We start from the raw sequence: 15732 nt of genomic DNA on the forward strand, positions 1-15732 counted from the left end.
TTGGGTCACTGTCTGTGTGGAATTTGCATTTCTCCCCATGTTTGTGCGTATTTCCTCTGGGTGCTCCAGTTTCCTCCCGCAGTCTGAAGATGTGCGGGTTGGATGCATTGGCCATGCTAAATTGCCCCTGGGATGTGTAGGTTAGAGGGATTAGCGGGTTAAATATATTGGATTACAGGGATAGGGCTGGGTGGGATTGTTGTGGGATTGGGTGGAAGGCTGAATGGCCTCCTTCTGCACTGTATGCTTTCTATGATTCTTATCAAATTTACTACCTCCAACTACAGGTAATGGAAGATCATCCAGGAATGAGCTTTGTTCCATATGCAGACTTAGTTACATTTTGCAGAGAATGTTCATGGAAAAATGCGATCACTTGATGTTTTTAAGTTCAGTTATACTTTATTATTTGACTGTATTGAAGAACGTGTTTCCTTCTTTTCTGCTCAGGTTTGGGTTTCCACGGGCTTCACAGCTTTCCCTGGCTAAGGTGAGAACATATCATAGAATCATAGAATCCCCACAGTGCAAAAATAGGCCATTTGGCCCATCAAGTCTGCACTTGACAAAGCAATTTACTCCTGCCTTACTCCATAACCCCACATATTTATCCAGCTAGTCCCCCTAACCTACACATCTTGGGACACTAAGGGGCAATTAAGCATGGCCAATCCACCCAAGCTGCACATCTTTGGATTGTGGAGGAAACCAGAGCACCCGGAGGAAACTCACGCAGGCACCGGAAGAACATGCAAACTCCACACAGACAGTAAACCAAGGCCGGAATTGAACCCGGTTCTTGGCACTGTGAGGCAGTAGTGCTCACCATTGTGTCACTGTGCCAGCCATGGTATTGGTAATGTTATTTGTCTTCTGCTATCTAATAGGAAGTTTTGCCTGGCTTGATAATTTTCCTTATCATCCTGCAGGAATTTAATCCGGCATTGGTCCACAATGGTATGGCAAAACTAAGCTTTTGATCTCACTATGAATAATCATAGGCATGATAAGAAGGCTTGGACTATAAATTTCATCTGATTCTATTTAACATATTAAACCTACGTTTGTTTATGGATCCAAATACAAAACACTTAAAATACATCACAAAAAGACATCCATTCTACGCAGTGGAACAACAGCTATATGGCAATTGATTATAGATAATACTTGAATTGCAGACAATTAACAAAGTATTTAGGCAGCACTTTCTTTTTCACTGGGTTCTAGATTCTTCAGTGGATAGTTAAGAGTGTGAGAACCTAAACTGCAACATTGCGGCACAGTAGCACAGTGGGTGCAGCATGGTAGCACAGTGATTAGCACTGCTGCCTCACAGCACCAGGGACCTGGGTTTGATTCCCAGCTTGGGTCACTGTCTGTGTGGAGTTTGCACATTCTCCCTGTGTCTGTGTGGGTTTCCTCCCACTGTCCAAAGATGTGTGCTTTAGGTTGATTGGCCATGCTAAATTGCCCTTAGTGTCCTGAGATGTGTAAATTAGAGGGATTAGTGGGTAAATATGTAGGGATGGGGGTGGGGTAGGGCCTGAGTGGGATTGTGGTCCGTGTAGGCTTGATGGGCCAAATGGCCTCTTTCTGTACTGTATGATTGATTTTAGCATAGCCATAATATTAAATTCTTGCCCTCCCTTGGGTTCCTTTACAATGTAGAATTCCTCAGCAGTTAGGCAGACAAATCTGTGCATCTGCCATTCCTTAACCCTTCACATGAAACTGACTTTGGGATGCAGCTGATTCATTTGGATGGGGTTTTCCAGCCATGCCTGCCCAGAGACTGGAAATTTCTGTCTTAGGTCAACCGACCTTTAAAGACTCCGCCAAACTTTCCATCCTGGTCTGTGACAATTTCCATGACAGGTGAGACCGGGAAGTTTACTCCAAGGTTTCCTTTATATTTTGCTGAGGGAATAACTCAATTTCCTCCTCCCAGTCCTGGCACCGCATGGAAAATTATTGGAGTTAAATGAGCAATTGTGAGTTGAACATTTGCACAAGGATCATTCCCCAAACCATTAAGTATCATCATTATAATTAAAAATACTTTCCTATATTTTATTTACTATTTAGATTACTATTGCTGAATACATTCGTTATGTTTAAGTTTGGAAGTTTTATGAGCTAACATTTCCAAAGTCCAATATTGTCCTTTCTGTGGGTCCAAATTCTTCGAACACTAACTTGCATCAACCCAATGCACAATCTTTCTCATAAATATATAGGGGCAAACTTTATTGTCCCACCCACTACTGGAATCAGAATGGGTGAGGGGTGGACCATGGGAAAGCCCATTGACCTGGGGCAGGATTTTCCGGTGTCGGGGCTAACGAGGCTAGAGAATCATGCCCATAGATAAAATAACTGCATCCAGCCTCTTATTTTCCGTTTATATGATGATGGTGTCAATGTTGTGTCCTGGCCACACAGGTATAAATAATGACAACCTCCTGACATTGTACATGGCACGGCCTGTCTGAGAAGGTTACTGAGGCTGGATACCAATCCAGTATCATCAGGTAAGGGGTTTTGCTATTGTGCTTCATGCCTGGATTTCACTGTTTTAACTTCCCTGTGAGTAAAAAAGAAGTTTGCTTGATAAAAATGGTGATCTCAGTGTGATAATACATGAGCAAGGTCATCCATCCAGAAAGACCCAATAACTACCCACTCCCTTAATCGAAGCAGCTAATTGTTTCTTCAGCAATTCAATCACTTTGCCTCCACTGCACCATATTCTATGTTGATCACTGTTTATGTAAAGAAGAATTTCCAAGTATAAGCCTAAAAGTTACCATGGCATGCGCTGCTATGCGCCGGAATTAGAATCCTAGAATCATAGATTCACAGAATCCCTGCAGTGCAGAAGGAGGCCATTCAGCCCATCAAGTCTGCACTGATCACAATCCCACCCAGGCTGTATCCCCTTAACCCCACATATTTACCCCGCTATTACCCCTGGCACTGTGGGGCAATTTTGCATATCATTGGACTGTGGGAGGAAACCCACGCAGACAGGAGGAGAATGTGCAGACACCACACAGACAGTCACCCGAAGCTGGAATTGAACCTGTGTCCCTGGTGCTGTGAGGCAGTAGTGCCACCGTGCCGCAACGTAAAAATATTATTCAAGATTTACCTATTCGATTTTCAATCATCATCTTTTCGGATTGAAAAGGTCCACTGTTTCCTGATGGTCCAGGCCACTTGATGCCAGGGATGAGTCATGTGACTCTTCTGTGCAGCGTCTCCAGCACCTCGTGTTTCACGAACCAGAATTGGACACAGTACTCACGGTGTTGTCTGATCAGAGTACTGAACAGTTTGGTCACAGTCGCGTCTAACCAACCTACTATTCTGGCTACGTAATTGTAAAATTCCATTGATTGTTTTCCTGCTCTGTTTGGATATGTTGACTTGGATTTTTTTTTTTTGCAGCCATTATGGCAGGGGGCTGTCAGCATCACTATTATTGAAACTGACAGCAACTTCTGAACTCCACACATGCACAGAATAACATGGGAATTCAGAAGTTGCTACAATTGACTTGATGCTTCTCCAAAGTGTAAGGCAATGCCCAGAGTGCAAGCAATGAGAAATCTACAAATTAGCAAAAATGTCCCATTCTAAACTTGTCAGTCTTGCTGCAGAAAACACTTGGAAAAAGTTATACCTTGTTGAATAAGGATTTTTAATGGCCTACTAATTTCATAATTACTGAATTAGCCTCACTGGCCCTGAGAAACTGATTTCTATTTGCGGGAATGTCAAATTTCCCTCTGATACAAATTCCACTCTATTTTGAAATTTGAGAAGGGGACCTGGATTTAGAAGCAAAAATAAATTAATCGTAATAAATTTTCTCTCCAATCAAAAATGAAGGTGAAGTGCATAACTACTTCCACATGACTGGCTGCTTTCCTGCTTGTTTCCTGCTTCCTGCTACCATGCCTGGGGATCTGCTGGACTTGATGTCAGATTTATATTACCAAGACAAATGGGAAAAGCCACAGCAATTGCTGGATATATATGTAGGTAACTTCTTTCAAGGCTGGTTCAAAGTGCGGTCGTTTAATCGCTGACCACAAAATGCAGTCCAATGAGTCTCCCTGGTATCTTTCAATGTAACTATATTTATAACATACACAGAGCAAGCGTTTCACCTCTTTCATCTAATCTGTTCTAATGTCTGGTACTTCACACTTTTTAATGCATTTTTAAAAATATATTTCTCCTAAGTGATGTTCAACATGATTCATTGGCTGAAGGAGTGTTGATGGTCAATAGGTTTCCTCCTAGAACTCTTTCAGATCTGCACCCCTTCAATTCTGACCTCCAGCACATCCTCAATTTTAATCAGCCAATAGCATATCTTAAATTACACTGTTATCTATGCACTCTACTCAGTTCAGCGATGAATGTCTGCCGGACATCTAGGCACTGTTCCATTCATTGGCTGGTTAACTTTACTAAACATTGGTGGTTATGCCTTCAGCTGCCTGGACCCTAATCATAGAATCCCTGCAGTGCAGAAGCCCATAGTGCCTGCACCAACTCTTGGAAAGAACCCCACCCAGGCCCTGTCCCCGCAACCTCGGACATTTAGCCTGCTAATCCCCCTAACCTACAGATCTTTGGACATTAAGGAACAATTTAGCATGGCCAATCTATGCATCTTTGGAGTGTGGGGAGGAAACTGGAGCAGCAGGATGAAACCCAAGCAGACACGGGGAGAACGTGCAAACTCCACACAGACAGTGACCCGAGGCTGGAATTGAACCCGGGTCCCTGGAACTGTGAAGCTGCAGTGCGAACAATTGTGTCATCGTGCCACCCCTTACGTCAATCAAATTCCCAGAAGCTGAAAGTGGCCAAGTAATTGAGGGTCTAGAGGCAATCTATTTTTCAAAGACACTGAAGTCAAAACTTTTCAGGTTTCCTTCAATACATATCTCCTATGAATTTATTTTGCAATAATTTGATGTCGAGAGCTAGTGCTGATACTGGTTCTTTTATTAATATTAGTAAAGCTAATCAGCCGGTGATAGGAGTAGTGCATAAATGTCCAACAGATATTCATTACTGAACTGAGTACAATGCATAGATAACAGCATAACTTAAGTTGTGCCATCTCCACATAGCATTGTGCATCTGAGTCTAGCAGCATTCAAACCCTGCACTGTTCATTTGGACCAGATGATAATTTTATTCTAGTACCAACTATAATATCAGACTTGTAAAATCAAAATCCTGGAAGTTCCTCCTTTCTGATACTCTGAGTGCATCTACACCACAAGGATTGTAACAGTTCAAGAAGGTGACATATCACCACCTACTTAAGGGCAATTAGGAATGGGTCATCAATGCTGTCTTGTAGTGATTGCAATTTTTTTTCCATTTGTTCATGAGATGTGGACAGGATTTGTGTTCTTATATCGATAGTACTGTATCCTCAATGTACCCTGAAGATTTCTTTTTGAAAATGAATGATTTTGTTTCTTTATACAGTAGTTCAGGATTGCTGGCATTAACAGCCCAAGTCTTAACCACTTGTATAGCATTCTTTACTGTATGTTTCACCAGGGACCATTTAAATGTGCTAATGCCTGTGGAATATTGTTAGAGCAGAGTTTAGCCTTTCTCTGCTAATGCTAAGGTTAAAACACCATTTTGGAAGCTGGAGAAATAACAGGGTAACTGGGGGGCCTTTATAGAAAAGAAAAATCATGAAGGGGTGGAGTAAGATGTATATGACATTCCTACAAAATCTCTTGCAGCAACTTTGCTTCCTTACATAGAATCCCTACAATGCAGAAGAAGGCCATTTGGCCAATCGAGTCTGCACCAACCTGGCCTTATTCCTGCAATCCCACATATTTATCCTGCTAATCCCCCCGACACTAGGGTCAATTTAGTATGGCCAATCAACCTAACATGGACATCCCTGGATTGTGGGAGGAAACCAGAGCACCTGGAAGGAAACCCAGGGAGAATGTGCAAACTCCACACAGAGGTCAGAATTGAATGTGGGTCCCTGGCGCTGTGAAGTAGCAGTGCTAACCACTGGGCTACTGTGCTGCCATGTTTGGAGAGATCTAACCATACCTGAAGCTTTGAATTCAGGAATAAGTAGAAGGAGGCATTTCGTATTATTCCGTTATCCTCAATCATGGTAGCTAGGTCTTTCAAAGATAAGCGGCCCAGTGATGGTATGAGAAGTGCAAACTTACGATCACAATTTTGGTCACCCAGAGAAAGTTTAATATTTAGTAAAACTTTTGAAGTGCTTTCCTGGGCCATGCCAAACCTGTGCTGGAGAGTATCGAGACATGAAAATTATGGAATTTTAACACTGGAACATTTGCATTTAGCTGCCAAGAAGTGACATAGTGGAGCAGACATCAATAATGGTTTAAATTGTGTATTGTTTGGAATGTTATTTATATATATTGACAAAGTTTTACGAATCATGCAGTTAAGAAAATAAAATCCGCTGGAAATCAGAAACCAAAACTGGAAGTAACCAGGGAGACCCGTCAACATCGGAAAGTTGGAAAGAATTTGAATCTTTTAAATGCCAGTCACATCCAGGAGTCTCCAGATTTTGGTTCTGATTCCAGAAATGTTGTCTGCGTGTTTATTTTTCTCTCTCAGACTGAGGCTGTGTTTGCACCGTGTTCTGATTTTACTTAAGAGGGCTACAACATTCCCGAGGTTTAGAAGATTGTTGATGGACATGGTACAACTTTTATCGGCCTACTAAACTTCCAAATGATCAATTTGCAATCCAAAACATTTCACGGGCTAACTCCTTACTTTCAGTTGTTTAATCAAGTTCTCAGTCCCTGTTGGGGAATTACAGAAAGAGGAATGTAATGGTGTTTAATATGTAGGGATCTCGGATCATCGCAATAAGCTGAAGTTTTCAGAAACCCTTGTGTTAACCAGTGTGAATTATAACTGAGCCATACGCTGGTCATGCACACAAGAAAGTGCAGTCACTTTGAGTGCCTGGTGTTACTTGTTTTGTAAAAAAATATACTTTATTCATAGAATATCACAAAGGACATGACAAAGCATTTCAAAAAAGCCATTGCAATGATGTTCAAATTTTATGTCTCTGGGCTCACTGTACTCAGTTAGGACTTCTTACAAACTTTGTCGAAGAGTCTCAGAGGATTGGAAAACTGCCAGTGTAAACCCTTACCCAGAAAGTGAGGGAGATAGAAAACATGCAACTGTCGGGCAGTTAGCTTAACGCCTGTCATTGAGAAAATGTTAGAGTCCATTATAAAGGATTTAATAGCAGATCATTTAGAAATACATATTATAATCAAACAGAGTCAGCATAGATTTGTGAAGGGGGAAATCATGCCTGACAAATTCATTAGAATTCTTTGAGGTAGGATAGATAAAGGGAAACTAGTAGATGTAATATACTTGGATTTCCCAAAAGCTTTTCATTGGATACAACATAAAAGGCTACTTAATAAAATAAGAGGAGCATTTTCCGGATGGCAACTTGTAACTCGTGGAGTGCCACAGGGATCAGATGTGTTCCTCCAGTGTTGCATACAGCAGTGTCCTGGAGATTGACTTTCAACTTCCAGCCAGTCCTGAAGGGTTGACTACCCTAAGGTCAGGGCTATAATAACGTCATGCACAATTGCTTCTGGCAAAGCTGTTTATTAACTGAGAATGGAGGCAATGGCCAATTCTGAAGGTCAAGTGGAGCCTTGGTGCTGGTTAGTTATCCCTTAAATACTGACAGCATAATGAAAGATGACATGAAATGGTTATGAACATTCAAAGATCTTTGGTAATAACAAGTTATGATCTTTGCACAAGTATTTCAGACGGTTACTCTGTGTGGGATTATTCTTTTAGATTTGAGGATACATTTTGTGACCAGGGTAAAGGGTAATAATTCATACACAGTTCAACCAGTTTATAACTCAAATGCTCCCCCTGATGAGAACTCATATAATAACTGCATAGGTCACTCTCATAGCCACTTAGGTAGTCTGTCATTTGTTGGCTGTGGTATCAAATTCTGGGCACTTTTATATTTGGTTTATCCTAAAATCTTTCAGCTTTCTTACCAATGGTTTTACATTTTCATGAACATTCACTATCTCCTCCATTCACTGCAACTTAACCTCCTAACCAGACAAACCAACGCACTTATTTTTAATCTCCATCATGGTTTGGGACAAGTATTCAGTTTTCTATATTCATTTCACTTTTATGAGCGTTTATTCACCTAACATCTGTTTAAAAAAAAGAAAGCCCAGTGTTGGAGAGCCACATACTAATTAATTAGAGATGTCTAAGCATAATGAAAGTGGAGGGTTTGCAGCATGGTGGGTTAGCGTCACTGCCACTCAGCCAGAAGCTCTGGGTTGAAGTCCCACCCCAGAACTTGATGGCCTAGGAAGGTGCATTGACAAAGCAGCCAGAACAGATTGGTTATCCTTCCAACACACACCAAAGACCGGGAGTAAGAGCTGGAGAGATTCCTAGCCAGTCACATGATGGGAACAAACACTGGAGCTTCGACCCATCACTGTCCAAAACTCCAGACTACAAGATGCTGGAAAAGTGTATGTTGGAACAGCAACATAATTCCTAAAGTGATCTGGAATACACAAAGATAACGGGAAAATGGGTTGTGACTTGGACATTGAGCTCCCTTCACCCTCCTCTCTGCAACACACACTTTTAATTTGCTGCTTAAAACCAAAGTCTTTGTTGCAACTTTTGGCCAGGTGTCGTAATATCTCCTTACATATGTTATAATTGTCCTGTGAAGAAGAATGCTGAAATATTTTAAAATGTTAAAAGTATTATATAATTGCTGGTAATTGTTCATAATGCTAAAATTTCAATTGCCTGAAATTGACCTAAAATGATTTTAGAAGCTCCTTTGCTATTCATCCAATGTTATAATTGACAGAATAACTGCAGAATCCCTGTAGTGCAGAAGAGGCCATTCGGCCCATTGAGTCTGCACTGATTCTCCGAACGAGCAGCTTACTCAGGCCCTCTCCCCCACCCTATCCCCACAACGCCACACACATTTACAATGGCTAATCCATCCAGCCCACACATCTTGGGACACTAAGCAGCAATTTAGAATGGCCAGTCCACCTAACCTGCATATCTTTGGACTGTGGGAGGAAACCCACACAGACACAGGGAGAACATATAAACTCCACACATGAAACCTGGGTCCTTAGAGCTGTGAGGCAGCAGTGCCAGCCGTTATGCCACCATGCCTCAATAGTGACAGTGTTCCTAGGGAAAAGCTATACAACACTTAAAGGCCTGGAGAGTAATTTCACTAATTTTATCAGACGTAGCTTTGTATTGATTATTAACCTGCACATCACACATGGCAGAAGGCTTTTGATCTAAAGGCAATATTGACAAAACACACTCCAGTTGGCACAGTTGTACAAAATGCATCCTCTCGTTGTGTCTTTATCATTACAGTTGGAAACAGTAAGTGCATACTAATCGGATTAATAGCAATTGTTTCTATTATATTATGTGTGGAGACAGTGCTTTAGTAGCGTACTGGAAGCTCCTGTGTGGAAATGTTCACCAACATTCTTCCATCCTCAAGGTATTTCAGTTAATTAGTGGTCCACTTAAGCCGGTACAAGGTCCTTGTGAGGTTTCTTTGGAAGCAGCTGCCCCCCTGTCCCACACCATCAGTATTAAATACTACATGTGTAGCTTCTAATTCCACAGCATTAGTTAATCCCATTTGGGCACTCATAATGGATTCTGTTTCCCATAATACATCGTTGTACATGTCCAGCTGGTGCCAGCTTGGCACTGGGAGATTATTTTGCAATTTTTACAACCCGCATACATGATAGTAAAAGGAGAAGCATGATCCCGAATGGATTTTTATAATGTTTAGTCAATGGCCATCTAATTCTAGTCGGCACAAATCCACAGCATAAGGCTCCCTTTAATTCAAGATCCATTAATACTACCTTGGGAACCTCTCTTAGTTTATTTGATTCAGTCAAAAGAGTCACTCAGTAGAGTCACTGCAAGATCTACCTGCAAAATTAAAATAAAGTTTATTTTTTGGTGTCACAAGTAGGCTTACACTGGAATGAAGTTACTGTAATAATCCCCTAGTCGCCACACGCTGGCGCCTGTTCGGGTACACTGAGGGAGAATTTAGCATGGCCAATGCACCTAACCAGCACGTCTTATGGACTGTGGGAGGAAACCAGAGCACCCGGAGGAAACTCACACAGACGTGGGGAGAATGTACAGACTCTGCACAGGCAGTGACGCAGGTTGGAAATCAAACCTGGGCCTTTGGTGCTGTGAGGCAGCAACACTAACCGCTGTGCCACCCGTACATGAAAGCACGACTAAGTACAGGACTTCTTCTAAAGCTCGAGCAGCGTGACAGGCAATTTAAAATAAACACGGTAAGTGCTGGAAATGCGCGGCAGGTGTGGCAACAGCTGTGTCGAGAGAAGCATGTTTCCAGCCTGCTGTGACTCTTCAAGAAATTTATCTTGTGTACTATTGCTATACTGGCATCGTCCCCTTGGTGGCGACACTGGGTTCATATCTCTAAAACCACTTTCTGATTAACTTGGCATTTAACAAAGTTTGAAAGAGCCAGACGTTAGCTCAGAACATCTGGCCTCCCAATAACACAGCACTCAAATCAGCTGGCTCATTTAAAAAATAATTAAATATCTGATCAGCCAGTTCTGTTGAAGTTTTTATTTTTAACCATTTCACAACAGGGTGGATCAGGTATAAAAGGAGGAGATAGATATGTTTCTAATAGAAAAGGTATAAAGGGATATGGTGAATAGGTGGGGAGGGGGGATTTGAGACCCAGGAGAGATCAGCCATGATCTGATTGAATGGGGAGCAGACTCCAAGGGCTGAATTTGCCTATTTCTGCCTCCAATTCCCATGTTCCTACAGAGCTGACACAGTAAGAAGTCTGACAACACCAGGTTTAAGTCCAACCGATTTATTTGATGGTAAACTCACAAGCTTTTGAGGTTTCGCCCTTCGTCAGGTGAATGGAGAGTTCTGGCCTCAGACAGAGCATATAAAGCACAGACAGTTTACAGATTACTGATTAGAATGCGAATCTTTACACCTAACCTGCTGTTCAAGTCTTAAAGTGGCCAACAATGTGAGTGGAAGGAGCACTGATCACAGGTTAACGAGATGTGTATTGTCTTTACAGATGATACAGATAACCCCCATGACTTGCCTGGGTTTGCAAAACCTCACTTACTGTACTGTCTGGAGACAATACACATCTCTTTAACCTGTGATCAGTGCTCCTTCTACTCACATTTTTAGCCACTTTAAGACTTCAATAGCAGGTTAGGTGTAAAGATTCGCATTCTAATCAGTAATCTGTAAACTGTCTGTGCTGTTATATGCTCTGTCTGAGGCCAGAACTCTCCATTCACCTGACGAAGAGGGAAATCTCAAAAGCTTGTGAGTTTACCATCAAATAAATCGGTTGGGCTTAAACCTGGGGTTGTCAGACTTCTTACTGTGTTTACCCCAGTCCAATGCCGGCATCTCCACATTATGACTCCTCTGGAGCTACCCAGATACAATACTGTCAAAATTGTATCAGTATCCAACCTTCACAGTCCAACACACACAGCCGAGTTACAACAAGCCTTTTTATTCACAGAACGAGATGTGTTTAACATCGCCATTTAGCATCTGATATTTATGAATTCATAAATAACACTCTCACCCATAATAAATCTCAACATCTGTAACATAATTTGACATTTGTAGTAGCTTTGAAAAGTATTTTTCCTTCTATGTATATATTCACCATGGGAAAAGATGTCAGCTAACATTTAGAATGAGAGTTAATGTCCCCACACCAGCTTTAACCCACTGACAAAGTGTACACAGTACTGCTAAATGCATTTTTTTTACAAAGCCTCTAGAGTAAGGCCTAAGAGAGGATCTGTGGGAAGCGAAGGATCCTCAGACTGATTCCTGGGATGACAGGATTGTCAGATGATGAGAGATTGGGTCGACTGGGTCTGCATTCACTAGAATTTAGAAGAATGAGAGGGGGATTGATTGAAGCGATAAAATTCTGATAAGGCTGGACAGACTAGATGCAGGGATGGGAGGGTCTCAGGATACAGGGCAGGCCATTTAGGACTGAGATGAGGAGACATTTCTTCACTCAGAGGGTGGTGAACCTGTGGAATTCACTACCAAAGAAGGCTGTGGAGGCCAGATCACTGCATGTACTTAGGAAAGAAATAGATTTCTAGGCTCTAAAGGCATCAAGGGATATGGGGAAAGAGTGGCAATAAGGCATTGAAATAAAGGATCAGCCATGACCACAGTGAACGGCAGAGCAGACTCAAGGGTCGAATGGCCTACTCCTATTTTCTGTCTCGACTGAAGAAGCTGCTGAGTAGATAAACATTTTTACCACGGCGAACACAGTGAGCAAAGGTGCAAGGTGTAGCAGATCAGTTTATTGAACATTGCAAATAGGATAAAGGGGCAACGTTCCTGGGTATGGTAAGGAAGCCTGACCAACTGAAACGGGGGAAAGGGTTAAAACAGAAAATGCTCCAAACACTCAGCAGGTCAGGCAGTGTTTCTGGTGAAGTTGTGGGGGGAGGAGGTCATGTTCTTTCCACCAATGGCATCTGACCTGCTGAGTATTTCCAGTATTTTCTGATTTTATTTCAGATTTCCAGTATCTGCAGAACTTTGCTCTCTAAAGTGGAACCAGGGACACAGCAAATGTAGCGAATCGTCAGCCTGCTCCTTTTCACTGGCAAGTGTATAGATCCAGTTGCCTGAAGATGCAGAATAATATAAAGGTAAATAATGACAGTAGCCCTCAAACAAAGCCAGACAACTAGAGATAACAGATAGGCATTGGCCTTAGTTGGTAGTGTATCAAGTTTTAAAGTATTTATTTTTCAGTTTCAGAAGTAGGCTTACATTAACGCTGCCATGAAGTTACTGTGAAAATCCCCTAGTCGTCACACTCCGGCACCTGTTCGGGTACACTGAGGGAGAATTCAGCATGGCCAATGCATCTAACCAGCATGATTTTCAGACTGTGGGATGAAACCGGAGAACCCGGAGGAAACCCATGGAGACACGAGCCGTCACCTGAGCCAAGGATTGAACTGGAGCTCTGAGGTAACAGTGCTAATCACTGTGCCATCGTGTCACCAAAGCAGTTAGTATGAGTGGGGAGTATTGTACTACAAGATGCCACAGGGATTGGGGAAAGCTGTAATCTGTGTGCCAGATACAAACTGAAGGTGAATTTACATATCTTCACACATCTGGCTGGAAGAAAGTGTGGAAAACAAGCAAACCATGATCACATTCTCCAATTTTTTTGGTCATACATAGAGCAATCTGGTTCACTGCAGTTCACTCCTAGCCACCAGAATCAGCAGATAAGGTGACTCAGAAGCAACTGCAGTAAATTTTCATATCCATTGATAGCAGTTGGAAGCTGTACCATTCAGAATGGGGCAGGTCACTGCAGGGGAAGGGGCAGATTCAGAAGCAGACCCATTCTGAAATAGTTCACTGGGTTGCCTCTGGGGAGACAGCTGAAAACTCAATAGTTAACACCCAAAGCCACACACAGTATCCTAGGGCAACATTTGCAGGAACATTGTTGCTGAAGCTTGCAGGAACTCCTGCATAATTAAAACAGTAGTGTTTAATTTTCAAATACTTTAATCCAAATCTTGTTTCAAGGGGACCAGTGATAAGGGGATTAGGGCAGCTGTAATTCACTGAGGAGAGCTCAGCAATAGTTTAACAACTAATGGCTCAGAATAGAAAGTAATGTGGTCATTCAGCAGTTTCATTGTGTGTACAGATTGCGTTATTCCTCATCTTTCTCTCGAAGCCTGTACAGAGTTTGCTAAACGGATTAAGCTGTGCTACCCAGGTCGGATGCTACATATAATTCATGACTATTTTTGTTCTGGGCCATGCTGCAAGGCACAGAGGGGGGTGGGGGGGGGGGGGGGCGGGCAGGAAGGGTCGAAGATCTGAATAGTTGCTTATTTACCGATAAATCTACTCTAAGATGGTCATGAATCCTATCTGAATCAGTGTTTTAGCCACAGGGTACATCTCCACAGCTATCGCTCTCAAATATTGTTTCCCCCTTTCCCCTCCTCCTTTTCAACTATTGCCCAAGGATGGCACCAGGTTGTCGTAAAGGCCTCTTGTACCAGATCCTTGAAATTCCACATTGGTGTACACATCTGCTGTGCTTGCACCCGCACTGAGTGAATATTGTCCCTGTTCTAGGGTTAAAAAGGAACATTTTGTACAAGTGCAACTGGGATTGAAAAACAACCACTGTAAATGTGATTTTGGGATTTGACACATCTTTGAAACGAATATATCTGTTGTCTATTGTCAGATGTGATGGGGCTCCAAGCTTGGCACCAATGGGTATAGAACACCGATTTATCCAGCAAAGGGGCTAACCCCAGCGAGACTCTAAAGGTAACTGATTGAAAATGACTGGGTAAGATCATCTTCAGTTTAAATGCCCATACAATATGCTCTCTCTCTATACATAAAATATATGTGAGACATCAAGAATCCTACAGTGCAGAAGGAGGCCATCTAGCCCATCAAGTCTGTACCAACCACAATTCCACCCAGGCCTTATTCCTTTAGATATATTTACCCTGCTAATCCCCAACACTACCGGGCTATTTGCAAAGCCAACCAACCCAACCTGAACATCTTTGGACTGTAGGTTTGCATTAACACTGCCATGAAGTTACTGTGAAAATCCCCTAGTCACCACGCCCAGGTGCCTATTCAGGCACACAGAGAGAATTTAGCATGGCCAATGCACCTAACCAGCACATTTTTCAGACTGTGGAAGGAAACCGGGGCACCCTGAGGAAACCCATGCAGACACAGGGAGAACGTGCAAACTCCACGCAGACAGTGGCCCAAGGCCAGAATTGAACGCAGGTCCCTGGCGCTGTGAGGCAGCAGTGCTAACCACTGTGCCAGCCATACATTGTATATATGGAGTCATTTCTTTCAATGCTTCTTACAGAAAGTTTTGCTTCAAGTAGGTGTCACAGTTCATTCACTGTTGCCGCATCCAAACAGAATATTTCCACACAAGGTTCCTCTGTATGATGGAGCAAGCAGGTAACTGACTCAGCCGCAATACGGATGATTTGCTTGACCTGCCTTTCGGGCCAACTAACGCCCCAGATTCAGTTCTCGCTCCTCCGCCACCTCCATGAATGGTCTCAGTGTCGGGCTTACCCGCTGTTCTTTAAACGGCAACAATCCTCCAAAAATAGGTGTGCAGTTTCTCCCTGCGCCTGCTACTAATACACTCCCGCTCTCCCTTTTGGGGCAATTAAAACCATGTACATGTCGCAGTTACAGATGAAGTCGTCTCACCTGAAGTGGTTTAAGTGATCCTTAATAAACAAAATCGCCTTTTAAAGGCCACTCCTTGAGATTTGTCACACATATTTACCTCCAGAAGCAATTTGACATGGTGGGCAAAACAATATCACTTCTTTATTCATACTAACCCCACAGATCGTTATATTTTAACTGATATTTAGTGCTTCCCCTAAATACAATTGTCACAACTACTTTCCGAATATCCGTCTCCTGTGCACCGTTCCCAAATTT

The 15732-nt window shown here is 42.4% G+C and overlaps 1 long non-coding RNA gene across 1 annotated transcript; it reads left to right on the forward strand.

Moving 5' to 3' along the window:
* Positions 1–445: 445 nt before the first annotated feature.
* On the forward strand, positions 446–14559 carry LOC145356530 (uncharacterized). Its single transcript, XR_013889164.1, has 3 exons — positions 446–490; positions 2443–2531; positions 14477–14559. It is a non-coding gene; the product is annotated as an uncharacterized LOC145356530 (long non-coding RNA).
* Positions 14560–15732: the final 1173 nt, after the last annotated feature.

This window comes from Carcharhinus amblyrhynchos, chromosome 21 (genome assembly GCF_965287045.1).
Source record: "Carcharhinus amblyrhynchos chromosome 21, sCarAmb.v2.hapA, whole genome shotgun sequence".
Classification (NCBI taxonomy): domain Eukaryota; kingdom Metazoa; phylum Chordata; class Chondrichthyes; order Carcharhiniformes; family Carcharhinidae; genus Carcharhinus; species Carcharhinus amblyrhynchos.